Source organism: Amblyomma americanum, chromosome 5, assembly GCF_052857255.1.
Source record: "Amblyomma americanum isolate KBUSLIRL-KWMA chromosome 5, ASM5285725v1, whole genome shotgun sequence".
NCBI lineage: Eukaryota > Metazoa > Arthropoda > Arachnida > Ixodida > Ixodidae > Amblyomma > Amblyomma americanum.
Genome location: NC_135501.1, coordinates 78,208,760 through 78,224,901, shown reverse-complemented (window position 1 = coordinate 78,224,901; position 16,142 = coordinate 78,208,760).

Genomic DNA, 16,142 nt, shown 5'->3' with positions numbered 1-16,142 from the left:
TGCCCCCAGAGTAGTTTCAATCTGCTTGAGACATTCATGCTTGAGACAGTCTGCTTGAGACAGTCCGAGCCAGGACTGTCGAAGAGATAGTACTCTGGAAAAAAAGAACAATAATAGGCTGAGACGCAGAATTGACAACAACATTGTGCTTTTATCTTCAATACAATTGCCTATCTACGCCAAACTTGGATGTCATTTCCTGCCGCTTCTACATATCGCAATGCCGCCGCAGTGGCTCAGTGTTTATGGGACTCGGTTGCTGTCCCTAAAGGCGCGGGTTCGATCCCGACCACCATGTTCGAATTTCGGTGGAGGAAAAACTCTAGAGTCCAGTGTACTGTGCAATGTCAGTGCAGGTTAAAGAACCGCAGGTGGTCAAATTTCTAGAGCCCTACACTACGGCGTCCCTCATAGCACTCCTCGCTTTGGGACGTTAAACCCTCATAAACAATAAACCATGTTTATTACAATAACCAGGGCCGGATTAAGAAAATTGGGGGCCCTGGACTACTGCGCATGCTGGCAGCCTTTCCTTATACTGAGTCCCCCCCTCCCTCTGTCGCCTGCTACGCTACAGGAAATATGCCATGCTTCAGTTTATTTGCACCAAAATAAAAAGAATGAACTGCGATCAACGGGATTATTATTATTGTTATTAATATAAATAAACAAAAAAAACTTTCTTGAAACTCGTGCTGTTGTAAACACCAACACATATGTTCACTTTCTGATTAATCTGCAATGTGTTTTCAGCAAAAGCTAGGTTATGAGGGAACGTTTAGTGCAATCAAGACGAACAAGAACGTAGAAAAGACAACACAGCTCAGATGTCGATCGTTCTGAAGCTAGGCTTTTTTTGCATCACTAAGTTTAATTCGCTGAGGAGACGCATGGTTGTATCCAAAACATTCTTTATTAAAATTCAAGCATCAGACTGCAGCAATCCTTATACACGTTACTCTATAAATATGCAATATAAATATAATACTTAAGGCAATACAAACACCATAAAAATGCACTAGAATAGAGGTGAAAATCACCAAGTGTAATTACAAAACATTATTTGCAAATTTTTTGTTAAAGGCAAGACAAGCAAGGACGACACCAAATAAACACCAAAACAACAATAATACAGTTCAGTATAAGCACGTTAAATTTCGCGCGATCAAAGAAGAGACGAACAAGGAAGATTTGCATATCTTGAATTACATTGCTCAGCGCTTTAATGGCAACGCAGAGTCTCGGAGGCGGCACAACGAACTTATTGGAAGTATTCATGTATGGCGCAAACAGTCCTCCTTTAAAATGGCATCTTTCGCGTCTTCGCTTTTGCAAAATCACATATAGTCTGTTCGAAGGATACATTGCGGTGGAGGTCACTTTCAATAGACATGATTGCAAGCGGGTTCACCTAGGCGTCAAGGAGGCTCAAACGAGGGCAATTTTTTATCAGTGACAACTTGGAAAACGATCGTTCGGTCTCGCAGTTTGCCACTGGTATGCTTAAGTAGATTCGCTAAGCAATAGAAAGGTTCGGAAATACATCAATAAGTTTTCGTGCAGCAACTTCATTATTCCCAGGGGACTCGTGTCCTAGCAAAAAGAGTTGTGTAGAAAGTTCGCAAACTGAACGATTTGAGTAGAAAATGCTGGCTCCAAATAATTTTTGTAGGTTTTCATCAACTTCTCTGCCTGCAGTGCCAGAGAGGCCTCGCTCCCAACTTCTTTCAGCAATTTTAAGAATCCGAACCCTTCGCAGACTTCAGTATAGGCAGCCTTTCGCACTCGCAAAGCAGATCCTATACTGTCAAGTACAACATTGTAGGTCTCTACGATAAACGTTTTTCTACCTTGTAGCGCACTATCGCTTTTCCCGTTCGAGTGCTTACTCAAAACGATGCGTTAACCCTCATCCTGATAACATTGATAGGTACTCAGCTTGCGTGCTCTCTCTTGGAAGGTATCAAAAAGCGGTCGCAAAGAATTAACAACGCTTTCTAGCAGCTGAAATGTCTAGCAGTTGAAATGTCTATGCCTGGTTTCTGAAATACTACGCTCATTTTGTTAAAGCGGTCCAAATTTTCACTCCAGAAAATCGCTAAGAATGCAGTCTCTTGTTTTTTCATTTTCTTGAATAGAGAGTGCGCTTCGTTTCTAGTGTTACCGTTTTCTTCCTGATTCTTTGATATAGCTTCAAGGCAACACAAGACTGCATTGAAATTTTTCAGAATGGTCTCACATGATTGAGCGTGTCTTGACCACCTGGTCTCAGAAAGACTTCTTAAAACAAGCTGCTGGCCAGTACCGCCCATGCTGTCCAAATGATACTTCCATCGCTTAGGTGAGGCAGCAAAGAACACGTATAGTGTCTGAATTACAGTTAAAAATTTGACTCCCTCAAGGCAACTGTCAACGCTACACGCGCCAGCTAACTTCAGTGATTGACAAGCACACGAGACGTAGGCTGCCATTTCGTTCATGTGTTTGATTTGAGCTTGCAGTCTCTTGTATTTTCCTGAAATATTACTCACATTATAATAAGCTTGGCCCCTACAATCATCAAATGAGATGCCACTGGTCGTCAAGAGAGATATCACGGTATCGAAGAGATACAAGCCGGCATGCGATTAGATTGGAACAAATCCAAGAAAGCGTTTGTACACTTTCCCATTTAAATAGTATCGTAGCGTTTGATGTGCTTGTCTAGAAAGAGATAAAACTTGGAAATGGCCTCAAGGACACTCATATAATTGCCATTTCGCGGTGAACAAAAATCTCCTCACTGCCCTAAACGCTAGATTGCGCTAAGCAAGAAGCTTAACTACAACGACTACGCGCTTCAACACCTCTGTCCAGTAAGCGGTCTCAGTGACAAGATGCTTAACCAGCTCCTTGTCAGTAGTGATGCTTGAATTAGAGCGGGCGAGCCATGTTGCCAGGCTGTTCCGGTGCTCGACGCTATTTTCATGAGCGCAAACCTTTTCTTCTGCTCTTTTCCAATAAGAAAAGCCGAGCGTAGTGAAAGCACTGGGGATGCTTGAAATCGAAAATAGTTTGCACATGAAATAGTAAACGTAACCTTTTGACATTGAGTACATTATCCAGTGTCGGTATTACGCCCCCCATTTACAGCCTTTCACACGAAAGGATGAGGTGATATATAGCGTTCAGAGTTTTCTATTGCTTTCCGGAAGACGGAAAATCTTTTGCAGTGGCATACTGGACACCCGGAGCTCTGTGGCAGGGGCCCGGCGGAATAGCATAGACGTTGCTGACTCAGGAACAGGGCAGGGCTCGGTTAGCGTCGTTTGCTCAGAAATATGGTCGACCGAGGTTGGCACCGTTTTCACAGGATCCAGACAACCAAGATCAGTCAAACGTTGCTTCTTGCCATGAAACCGTGGCGATATAGTTGTCAAGTCTTCCACGGAAGCGCAGTCGGTACTATTGGGGGTTTGACACAGACTCTGGGTAGAGCAATCATACCGCTCCGCGGAAGCTGCATTCAGTAGGTACTTTGTCATCTATGGTAGCTTCTTTTCACGCTCTTCTCTTTCTAACTTCCCCTTTCGTCTAGACGCACCACTGTGATGCTTCCGACTGAGCACTTAGCATGAATGGATGCTAATTCTTCACCGCACCGGGCACTTCTTCAGTCCGACGCGACCGCACGTGTCCAACGGTGGTCGTCCCGATGACTGGCGAATACTGCATCGACGGTCTGTGGCTGGCCGAGAGTGGTGCGTCCCACGGAAGCTCCTCAGCGGACGCGCTTACGCAAGTTTAATCGGCGGCTAGGGGCTGAATCGCAGCCCGCGATCAACTTCCTTTCATAGACGAACGCCGCTTCTGTATTTTGCTAGCGACAAATCAGGCGTTCACATACGCATAGTTCCTCGTATAAATTCCCTCCTTCCCCGTACAAGCTCACTCCTCCCGTTCCGGTCTCGCCATCCTATTGTCTAGGAGGAATCGTCTGTTCTGGGAGGTTAACGATTTTTCTTTCGCCCCGTCGACACCGAGCGCGAGAACGAAGGGCAGAGGGCGACTCCTAGCGCGGGCGAAGTTACGCGCGCTCCGTCGCCTCTGAGTCATCTTCTATTTCTTTCTGGAAAGTTCGGCGGCAAGCCTGACCTACTTTTTCCGTCCAGCGCGCGCGAGTGTGCGCAGTCACTAGGCAGGAATGGGCCTTGGAGACAGGCCTTTTTGTCCAGCTCTCCAACTTCCGCCTTCACTCTACCACAACCCTAGCCCTAACCGTGAACATTCCATGCCTCACGGCACGCCGACAAATGCACGTGTGACGCCTTCTTTCCTTGCCTGCCTAGACTCTGTCATCAGACTGATCATCATCTTCTACCGGACTCATCCTCCCCCGCCCAAATTACCATCACGGTAATGAAAAGTCGAATGCACTGTTGGGTACTGCAGCACATCCGTTCTATGAGAAGAACAGCGGAGGAACTATTTGAGAGGTGGAGGGTGGCGTGGTGGTGACGATGGGCAAGGGAGATTTAGGTCCTCATCCAACATTACATGTTTTAGGTGTTTCCCCCTTGCCCCTCCTCTCCAGACAGCACTGGACAGACGGCCTGACAGGAAACCACGAAAACTCTTCCAAGCAAACGCACCTTGCTTCCTAAGAGAGAGGTCTCCGCCGAGGTGGCGGGGGATTCCTGTTTATGCAGCTCGACAAGCTCTCTCCAAATGATCAGACTAAACGCATGCTGCTTACAGTAGGCGGGGACCCCGTCTGCTCGTTTCGGTTTTCTCGATTCATAGATGTCGCTCGAAGATCCGTTACCCATGGTTCCATATACTAAGCAGGCCAGATTAAATGGGCCCTCTTCTCCTATTGTCCGAGGTGAGGCCCTGGGCTGCGGCAACCTTAGCCCCCCGCTCCCTTCTTAATCCAGCGCTGACAATAGCAGGCGGCAGGGCTTGAGCGCTTCGCTATCGTGAGGCACATTTTTGACTAGGGCTTTGTAATCTGGCACCAGTGCGAAAGGAGGTACCCCCTGCTTCCTGTATGTGGCACAGACAAAAGCTCGAGTGACAAGAACAGAACTCTCACAAAGTCATGACACAACATGCGGGCTTTTCAATATAGATATAGGTGCTCATTTCAGGCCAGTATCTCGATCGTCATTGCTCTGTTATGGCACCTTGAATGCCATTATTCGGAGACACGAAATGTGGCTGGTGCCGGGCAAGTGGTATTATTTGGTGAAGTAAACAAACTTATTTCTCCACAGCGGTCATGGCTAGCACAGAGCTCAAATCAGTTAGCTACAAATCAGACATTATATATGCAGTGAAAATAAAGGGTGGTCTGTTTAGCTTCAAGATTAAAATTTTGCTACGGTATGTAGTCGCAAAACGACTAGGGCGTTGTACTGTCGCAGTGCTGTCGACGACGACGTTGCAGCCAGTGCCGATGTGACCCGGATTTTGTGTGCGGCTCCACTACGGACTGTCGAGCCTAGCGCTCAGCTAACTCTGGTCATATTATATGTGTAGGACATAACAAAAGTGCCCGGTGAAGATTTAATGTAAACACAACGTTATATTCGAATATGTTACATTACCACCAATAAGACTGAGTAATGACTTGCCGCTGCCTCGATGCGACAAGTAGCGGGTAGTTTGTGTTGTATTTACGGAAACGAACACTTCTTTAGTCTTTACACCGCCTCGTGCTGATATTGTTATGCTTGATGCTGCTATGTTAAGAATGGAGTTCAGCGTTTTCCGCGGAAAAAAAAGATCAGGATTTACACTTACGTGTCTCTGTGCAGTTGCAATGGCCTACAAAGCATTGGTCCTTGTTGACGTAGTCTAATGTGAACAGGTAGACGGCGCTGTTATCTGATAAAAGAAAGAATGCAGATACGTGTTGCAGAAATGCGGGATTTTCAGGTATGTTCTTTAACTATCTACGTACAGAACTAAGCTGCTATCGTAACTGCTGAGAAAAACTTAAATCTCTGTCATATTTTCTTAACGCTAATGACGAATGGCGTCCTGTTGCTTTCGACATAGCTCTGGAATCAAAAAAGGCAATCGAAGTTGGGAATTTGAGACGTCGGTCATTATTTTTACTCCGTTTAGGTAGAACCTTTAGGTGTCTTCTTGATGGTTGTGCTGGATGCCAGTACTTGATATGGAGTAAAAATGCACTCAAATGTGATCTTTGCCCAGTTGTTTCCTCCCAAAATCTAAAGAATAAGTTCCACACCTCCTCAGCCGTCCAAATTCTCCGTGCTGGGAGATTTGCGGACCTAACAAGAAGAAAAACTCTAACGGTAACTGTATTGCTAGGACGCCGAGTCCACATATCGATTCATTGCTATGAAAACGTTCTCATCTGCGTTTTTTTTTGCTGGCCAGTGGGCTGTGGAGTTATGTGAAGGGCAAAATTTTGAACTTTTCGCTGCACCGCGGAAGTGTATTGTTTGTCAGCTGTGATTAGGTCGAGAGCATTAAAGTTCTTTGAACAATAAAAGAGGCAGCAGGTATTGCTGCATTCAGAAAAAGAGGTTTCATCTTTGGTGGTTAGAATAACTTTTCCCTGAATACCTCGCTTTATATGAATTTCAACCCAAACACGGTAAGTGACCTTTTATTTTATAAATCTCTTGTGTGGTACGAAAATCCTACTCCTGCTGAGCACGAAGCGATTTATTGGGGCATCTGTCAACAACTACGCACTTTGTCCCCTCACCGCTTCCGTAAGTGACATAAATGACTGTATTATTGAATTCAATTCAATTCAATTTATTCAACATCTTGAGGATATTGGGTGCGTCGACAAAAAGCCAGAGAGAAGGCTTGACAGGGGTCGACACACCCTACAATGACTTGACAGCAGCATCAGGATGGTATAAAGAGTGTCATATATATGTTAATAACAGGATCATTATAATGAATATGAAAATAAAATAAAACGGCAAGTAAGCATACAGGAAAGAAAATACAAAAAATAAGTACAACTCTCAGGTGGTAATAAGTACCACTCTCACGTTCCTAAGGGCACACAAATTTAGATGCTTATTTAATGAGAACGGAAGAGTGTGTGAAAGCATTTGGCGACCATAATTCGTACGAGTTTTCGGCACGAACCATGTGAAAGCAGTACGGGTGGCATACATCAGTTCTTTAAATTTTAAGTTCGACAGGTGCACCTTAATAGATTATTTTTTCTAATACTTGTTTTATACCGCCTCAGTAGTATAGATTCAAATACTTGGGGAAGGGGGGTGATGCGAAGCGATGCAAAGATCGGTTCCGTATGTTCAAAACGTGAAGCGTTATCAATATTTCGAACAATTTTCTTTTGAAGTAAATGCAACCGTTTGATATTCATAAATGATGTTGTTCCCCAGACCAAAATACAATAGTTAGCAACAGAGGAAAACAGTGCGTTGTACAGCATCAGCTTAATATGCTTCGGAAAGAGGTATCGCCGGCGGGACACCATACAAGCAGCCTTGGACAACTTGTCCCTCACTTTTTCAACGTGTTCATCCCATGATAAATTTTCATTAAAAAGCACTCCTAGGCTTTTGACCGTAGGAACTATTTGAATGACTGAGGAACCCATTTTTAGATGAACTTGTGAGACAGCAGGACCCTTATTACGAGGTCTAAAAAGTACAGCTTTGCTTTTTCCAGTGTTTATGATCAGTGAATTGGACTCAGACCATTCGTGCAGTTTCTGCAAACAATCTGTAGCTTGCTGTTTAAGACCTCGCACATGTGCTGATCGGAAAAATAGAGTGGTGTCATCTGCATATATGACAAAAGTTGGAAGTTTACTTATACAGACTATGTCGTTTACATAAAGAAGAAAAAAAAGCGGTCCCAATACACTGCCTTGCGGCACACCAGAAGACAGATGTATAAAATTTGACTCGTTGTCTACTGTTACTTGTTGGACACGGCAACTAAGGTATGAGGAAATTATTTGATGAAATTTTCCGCGAAAACCAGTGTTCGAGTTTCGCCAACATTGTGCTGTGATTGATGCGATCGAACGCCTTCGAAAAATCAATAAAAATGCCGAGAGTGAAAAGTTTTTGTTCAAAGGACTCTAGAATAAGTTCTTTTTGGGTTAGAAGCGCAGTTTCTGTAGAAAAGTTTTTCCTGAAGCCATGCTGGCTAGGCGTTACTATGTTACATTTCTCGCAGAAACTGGACATTCGCTTGGATAATATTTTTTCAAAACACTTCGAGCAAATGGGGAGGATAAAAATTGGCCGATAATTGGACAGGTCATTTTTTCTCCACCCTTATGAACAACGGTTACTTTGGCAATCTGCAATCGTCAGGGAAACACCGCATGTTCGAGGCAGCATATAAAAATGTGCTCTAAAACTGGGCTAATTACATAGGCTACATATTTTATTGGTTGGAGTTTAAGATCGTCTGTGTCTCGTGACCTGCTGTTACGGAGAGTGAGTAGGCAAGCTTTGATTTATTGTTTTCCATACAAGGTCACTCCTTTTAATTACGTCTGGATTAAAAAGTTTTCCATATACTTTTGCTTTGTTTGGCGTAGAAAACAAGTGACTTGACTTCGATACGCCTTAAAACTTGCTAGGTCATCGAGGGATCGGCTTTTAATGAAGCAGTTGTAAAGATTCATTTTTTGTTTTACCATTTCAAGGCATTCTTTTGTTATCCGGGGCTTGCGGGCCTTGCGGGGTTTTTTATAAGTCACAAGTGGAAAATTTTGGTCATAGACAAACCTAAATGTAGTAATGAAGGCACCATATGCGTCCTTTGGATTATTATTGCTGAGCACGAGACGCCACTCCACGCCTGCAAGTGCTGCGCGAAAGGAATTTAATGTGGCCTGGTTTATACGCCGATATTGTGCAGTGGAAAACTTACGTTGTATTGGGGGTGTAAAAGAGTCTACAAACATGAATATGGGTATGTGGTCACTTATCCAGGCATTAATGACTTCTGAATGAAGACAGTCAACTGGATAGTTACTAATGAAGACGTCAATTGCCGTCGCTGTCTGCGGCCGTGTTGGGTTAATTATGACATTAGTAAATCCGTTGCTGTGCTATACGCAGTCGACCTCACGTTTATTTGTAGATTGAGATAGAAAGTCTATGTTAATATCCCCGCCTAAAACTAGATTAAGGTACTTTGCGGTGATCCATTGCAGATATTCATCAAGAAAGCCGATGAAATTAGGAATGCTGCCTTTAGGAGGCCGGTATATAACGGAGAAGACACTACTACCGCTTTGCAACGACAGTATTTCGTAGTCCTCGTGGGTTATAGTATTGTCGGTAAGAATGGTGCATTTGAAAGTTTTTTCCGTTGCTATCAGGACACCACCGTCTCGTTTACCAGTACGGTTTTGCACATGCGTGTTGTAGCCGGGCAGGTGCAAAGCTTCGTTACTACTTTCATACCAAGTTTCTGTAATCATTATTACATTGAAACGGGAGCTCAGTGTGCAAAAAAATGCTTCCAATTCATCGCCCTTGTTTCGCGAAGATTGCGCATTCAGATGAAAGAAGGACACAGCATTCTTTTTCTGTGCAGATATAGCACAAAGGCCAGAAGGCAGAACGAATGTGTACATCTTGCGGGTCGTTGAACTGTTAGGTATCAGAAAAATCGTGGCGTCTATGCTATCTTATCCAGGTCTCGTTCACGGGCGATACGCACAATCGTCGACGACTCTGTTTTCCTAGCAAGAATGTGGCCGTTCTTTGTCCAAACAAATTTACACTTCTGCTCCTTCTTCCGCGCTACTGCCATACCCAGCAATTTCTTGAGCACGGGACACCAGTGCTCATTAACATACACAGTATCCGAACCATTGTTACCGAGGTCTTCAGCTACGAGCTTTGTCTTTTTAGCTTTTGCCAGCACAGTGTCGCGCTTTCCTCGCGTTTTTAACTGGACAACCACATTCGAGCTAGCCTTATTCTTTGTTTGAACACGGTGGCAAATATCAACATCACTCTTCAGTATTGGCTCTTCAATAATTTCGCCAAGTTTTTGCAACATGTCTGGTAGGCTTTCATTTTCTTGTGCTCGAAGTCCCTTTATCACAAGGTTTTTATTTCAGGAATACTGTTCCAGACCATTGAGTCGTTGCTCTAGGTCAGAACATCGCCTCTTCAGTTCCTCACATTCAGCTGGCATTGCAGCATTTTCAGATTTCAATGTCTTATTTTCCTCTTCCAATAAGGAAACGCTAGCGAACATATCATCAAACCCTTTGCTGCAGTTTTCAACACTTTTAGTTAATTCTCTTGAGTCGTTGCGCATGTCGCGTTCTAGCGAATTCCGCATAGCTATCATCTATTTCCTAAATTCTTTCCTCAACTCGTCTCAAAGTTTTTCAATTTCAGTAGGCATGGCAAAAAAAGGCACTAGGTAACTGGCACAAGTAGGGAAAACACAATGCGGCGTCAAAGTCGCAGCAGTGACGGCAAAAAACTGAACAAAAATGCGTAACAAAAATGCGATAAAACTAACCTGCAAGTAGACAGGGTGCGACGTAATCAAGGGTGCGATGCGTTAACAGTGCCGTCACTGCTGCCAAGGAGAGGGGCCGAGCGTGGAGGGTCTTTTTATACAGCCAAGAACCCGGTTGAGGCGCTGGTGAAGAAGACCAGGGCGCAGGCGCAGATTGGGGGCGTAGTCTGTATCTGGTGCAGTCATCTTTGTCAGCTCTAGGCAACTAGGCATCGAGGCAGCTGCACTAGCGTCGGTAGAAGTGGTAGGCAAAGATACATATGTGCTGGAAGTAGACAGGGTGCGACGTAAGCAAGGGTGCAATGCGTTCACAGTGCCGTCACTGATCAAAAGTGGAGGTGTCACTGATCCTGGAAAAGAAATTGGAAATACATGAAAATCATATTCATTACCCTATCTTCATAGCAGCAATGGTACCACCTGACTATTAGGTGCAGCTGAAGATTGCATTTTGGATACCTTGAAATCCGCGGCATCAAAAACAGAGGAATGCCCGTGTAGCTTACGCTGCTCCTGTAGCGAAACCGCGTATATATACGCTGAAAACCAAAGTGGCGGCTCCTTGGGCGCGAACTCGAGGGTATGCGAAATTTTAGCTGTTAAAGTAAAACAGATTTAAATGCCAGTAATTGTGCACAATTGATAGCGTAGCTTCCGGTAAGTCACTGCAAATAAAGTGGCGAACAGCGAGGAATGCGATGCTGTTCTGATGTCATTGTGAACTGGGGCAGTTCTCTTTCCAAAGAGTGATAAAATCTACTTCAGAAAATTGCACTGTACATAAATAAATTCGCGGAAGTTTGAAAATATAAACTTGTGAAGCAGATACAAAGTAGGAGCAACATCTGAAGTTTTCACATTGTGCCGCGGTCACATTTTTTCACCAATATCTTTGCGGCGGCAATAGCGGTTTTATCTATACTTTTCAGACTGTGGTTTCGCGTCAGTCACCGAATGAAAGATCCCAGGGAAAACAGCGAAGGAAGTATTGTATCGTAGGTAGATACCCTACTCGCTCCTACAGCGTCAAGTTCAGAAGCCGCGCTCAGTACTAACTCACTAAGCCAAAGCGATCATACAGCCAGCGAGAAGAACACGGTTGCTTGGAACGTGCGTTGGGAGACATCAAATCACTGAAGGCTGGCAAGCTGTTCACTTTTCGGACACTACTGATATATTCCCCTGTTTGGCATAAGTTCAAACTCTGGAAGTATATGCCGCGTGGCACTAAGTTTGCTCTACACTTACGAGGAACCGCAGATCTGTACCACCGTTGTCCTTACATGCGCGCCTAATTTCATTTTTCCACATCGTCATTTGCAACTGGTGATGAGTGCCTGTATAGTACATTGCCCGACTGGGGCAGCTTTCTATATTGCTTCGGACAACCGTGAAAACCTTACGCCCGTTCAGTACACAGCGGCATCGCATTCGATTCATCATCCCATTGTCCGTAGCGGAATCAATGTCTGCATCAAAAACTGGCTATAATTGCGGCGAAAAACATCTACGGCTATCCTATCCAGGAATTGTGCTAAATCGTGTCCGTCCACCCGGTTCTCCGCCATTGCAGTCTACGTTTGCCATCTGTCGTAACCCACTGCGTTATTCCATTCGGCTCATATCCGGATTGCATGGCCTGCCCAAGTTCGTTTGCTCGTCTTGGCCTGAACAAGGATATCACAAACTTAAGCATGCTTCTTCACACGTTCTACTATGTTTCTGGCTGCAAATTGCTGTTATGATTTTCTCTTCCGTAATTCAATGTGTTTTCCTCAGTGGACCTTGAAGCTCACGAAAAGCAACATCGAGTTGGAAAGCTGATATCAATGCACTGGAAATACGTTTCATGGAGTCTCTTCCTATTGTTAATATTTAACGATTTTGTTCTTGTGGTCACAATATGCGCTCACCCCTTGACCTACACAGATGAATTCGCTTACCACTTCCAATAGGTCATTGCATACTGTAAACTCTTTATTTTCTTATCTGGCTATTAAACGCTTTTGGGGAGCAAAAGAAAAGGTAGTGTACAATGAAATAAAAACCACTATAATTACCTGATCCTGGCCGCCACCCTGCTGTTCGCAGCGTCTACAGGGGATGCAATAACAGGCTGGCAGTAATTCGAGTATTATTATACAGAGAGTTTCACCTAAGACTTGCAACCATTTTTAAGCACAGGCTATTTGAGTTACAAGAGCTTTTATTTGGCATAGCATTGTCCGCAGTCTAGTACAACGGAATACAGCTACGACGTGCTAACTAGCAGGCCGATTAACTAATATTAAGTGGCTAGCTTTTTAACTACTAGTGCTAGTATTCTTATTTAGTGAGAGGCGTGTAGCCCAGCGTAAGTAATATCCACGCAAGTTTTTAGAATAGGATGTCGTTAACATGGCCGCCTCGGTGCTCTAGAAGAACAAATTTTGGCTATTTCTGCGAGTTATGTGCACTGCAGCGGTTGCTTTGCCTGCAAGCGTCTCTAAAATGCATGTATTTTAGCTCGAAATAGCCAAGATTTGTTGAGCCGCAGCACCGAGGATAAGTGCACTTTTGAAATTATAGAAAGTCATACAGATATTGACTCATACGATGGGCTACACGACTCTCAATAATTCAGGAGCCTAACAGTAATAGTTTAATAGTTAACCATTCAATATCAGTTAATCCGCATGGTAGTTAGCACGTCTTAGCTGTATTCTGATGTATTATACGGATGACAGTGCTGTACCGAAAAAAACATTCATTTAACTGAAAAACCCTATTTTTCAAAATTTTTTAAATCTTAGGTAAAACACCCGGTATGTATAACTATATGTTGCACTGCATTCTCATGCCGTTTTAAAAGGGTTTTTGTTCTATCCTGTATGGATCGAACAGCTTCATAATTTTCTCATCGCATGAGGACAGCAGCTGTACCTACGTAGCCAAAAGAACGCCGAAGTGCTCGAAAAAGCGCTTTTAAGAAAGAGTATAATTTCCTTTTGAAAGCCGGATTTTTATCCGCCTAAGAATGTTAGCAGATCTGTAAGTGGGCACCGTCGTACGCCAGTATTTGAAGTTGTGATGTTTCTTCAGAGCTGAGTAGCAGAAACATTACTAATACATCCTTGGACGCAAAACACTGCGTTCTTAAGTGCTAGCTATCATAGAGTCATGGCGTCACTTTTTGCGGACCTTGACCACGAATTTTAGTGCATCGGTGGAATTGATAACAGTATTAAGGGGCTACAAAAAGGCCAATATGAACGTTGCGATGAGAACGCCACGATTAAATGAATTGCAAAGCTGAAGCCTTTTGCAACACTGAAAACATCACTTGTGCCTTCACACGACGCTGTTACGCCATCGGCTAACTCGATATACTCTGCAATTGGCGAAACGACGCTTTTACAGAAGTGCGTGGCGAGCAGTCTAGCTGCGAGGCCGGAAGTCTGGATATGACGGCGAGGCCGCATGACCGCATGTGGCCGCGCCTACAGGCCCGCGCTGTAAAGAGCCGAGTCTGTGTCCTTGTTTTCCACTGATGTCTACAGACGAACGATGCTCGTTTGTGTGCAATACGCGCGGCAGCTGATGAGGCACCGATGCGAAGGCAGTCGCATCTGCTCGTCCACTCGCACTAATCTTTCTAACGAGATCTAGGTTACCATAAGAGGAAAGCGCACGTACAGACGTGTCACTTAACAATGAGGTGAGGCGCGTGTGCACTACACCATTTTGTAGTTGTAATATGTGGATCCTGTACAGATGGGACGGGTTGTGGCTTTCTTATGCCACGTTTTTTCACTTGAGTATTAACGTGGCCTAGCTGACATTAGACAGCGCATAGGCGTTTTCGCATTTCGCTGCCATCACGATGAGGCCGCCGTGGCCAAGATTCAATCCCTCAACCTTTGGTTGGGAGCAGCAGTCCAATTCCGAAGCCATTGAGTCACCCCAAACAGTATACACCGAGAGAGCCTTCAGTGTCGCTGTTGATGTGCTCCAGAAATAAAGGTGGGGAAAATACTGATGAAAGGTTCAAATTAAAACTGCTGGTGAAAATAAACTTCTGAACTGTAAGATATAACGAATCAAGAAAGGTACACCACCCTCTTCCAATTCGTGCGTTCTTCTTTTCCACTAACAAAATATAATATCGAGCCTGGTATTGTCGGAAAACCTTGATTTTAACATAATTTACGGCTTTGTTCATCAGTCCATCCCATTGCTAGTGCCCAAAGGCTGGTACCATTATGCATTAGCTTTTTTTAAAGAGTTCAAGAGAACTGACAAATTCTCTATTCTCTATTCGAGCCAACAAAAGAACGTTAAAGAGGATAAAAAATCGTTAAGGAGCTGCCACTGAGCTACCCTGAAGAAGGCCTGCCTACGCAGCAGGCGCTCTTCGCTGCGGTGAAAAACCCGCTAAACGGAGCGAAAGCTCTTAAAATCTTTCTACTCGATTTTCTCAGTGTGCCTCTTTTTTATCACGCTGCTTAAGTTGGAAAACTATCGTGCTCGTTATAGCGGATGACGTGACTATGAAGACACTTTCTAGATAAAAAGATGGTGGAATGAGAGAGTGCAGTGTTTCAACTTCTAATGAAGCTTTGTTCCCATAAAAACTAAATTTTTGAATAGCAGTTATAAAATGCTGAAAGGAAGCGTACTAGACATAATTAAAAAACTGCGTGAAGACAGAGATACCTTTCCCTATTCTTTACGATCGGTTTTGTGGAGACTGTTTGGCAAGAATTGAATAACCCGTATTTGAAAGCCATATAGTTATCCTAACCTTACGCGCCGTGCAGCTTGTTATAAATTGCAAAGCTTTTAATGGCTAAGAATTTACAGCTGAAATTGTGATTCAACTCTTAAGGTATAAGGATTAACTGTTGCTCATACTACTGTCAGAATCATCAGAGCGGTTCAAATGTTAACCGTACCCCCCTTCCCCCTCCCCCCCCCACCCGATTATGCCAAAAAATGGGCATTTTTACGTTTGTTGAATGTTTGTTGTGGTCTTTTGCGTGTGTTGATTTTTGACACAGTTGCGAAAGCTTTGACCCTGCAAAGCTATTTTTGTTGTGTTTGTTGCATCTGGTTTTGCATCTGCTGCATCTGATTTTGCATGCTAGTCTTAAAGCTTCTGATCTCTTCGTTGAAGCTTTTCTCTGTATTTTGTTGTACTGGTGCCCGACCTGCGGTAGTTTTGTTGGCGTCCTGACTAGCGAGTACCCCGCCCGCCTGTGTTCCTGAATTTCTCTGATTAGGTCGTCTATCCTCTTTTTGAGTTGGCGCGTTTCCTCTCGGTATAGCTCGAGTTCGCGATTAAGACACTTGTTTTCCTCAATGAGTTGCCTGTCAGCCGCTGTTTGTGTGTTGTTGTTGTTGTTTGGTCCCGAGTGCGGAGCAAAAAGCGTTTTGGGAGGGCCAGCCCCTCAGCTCACCTTAACGCCGCCGCCGCCGCTTTTCTTTTGCTGTTTCTGCTGCTGTTGCTGGCCCGGGCTGCCCAGGGGTGGATAGGACCCGTCCCGGTTGGACCCTCGGCTCTGGCTCCTGCCCCGGTTGCGGCTCCAGCTCCGCGACCCGCTCCGGTTACCATTGAAGCTTTTCTGACCTTGGTCCTGGCCCTCGTCCCA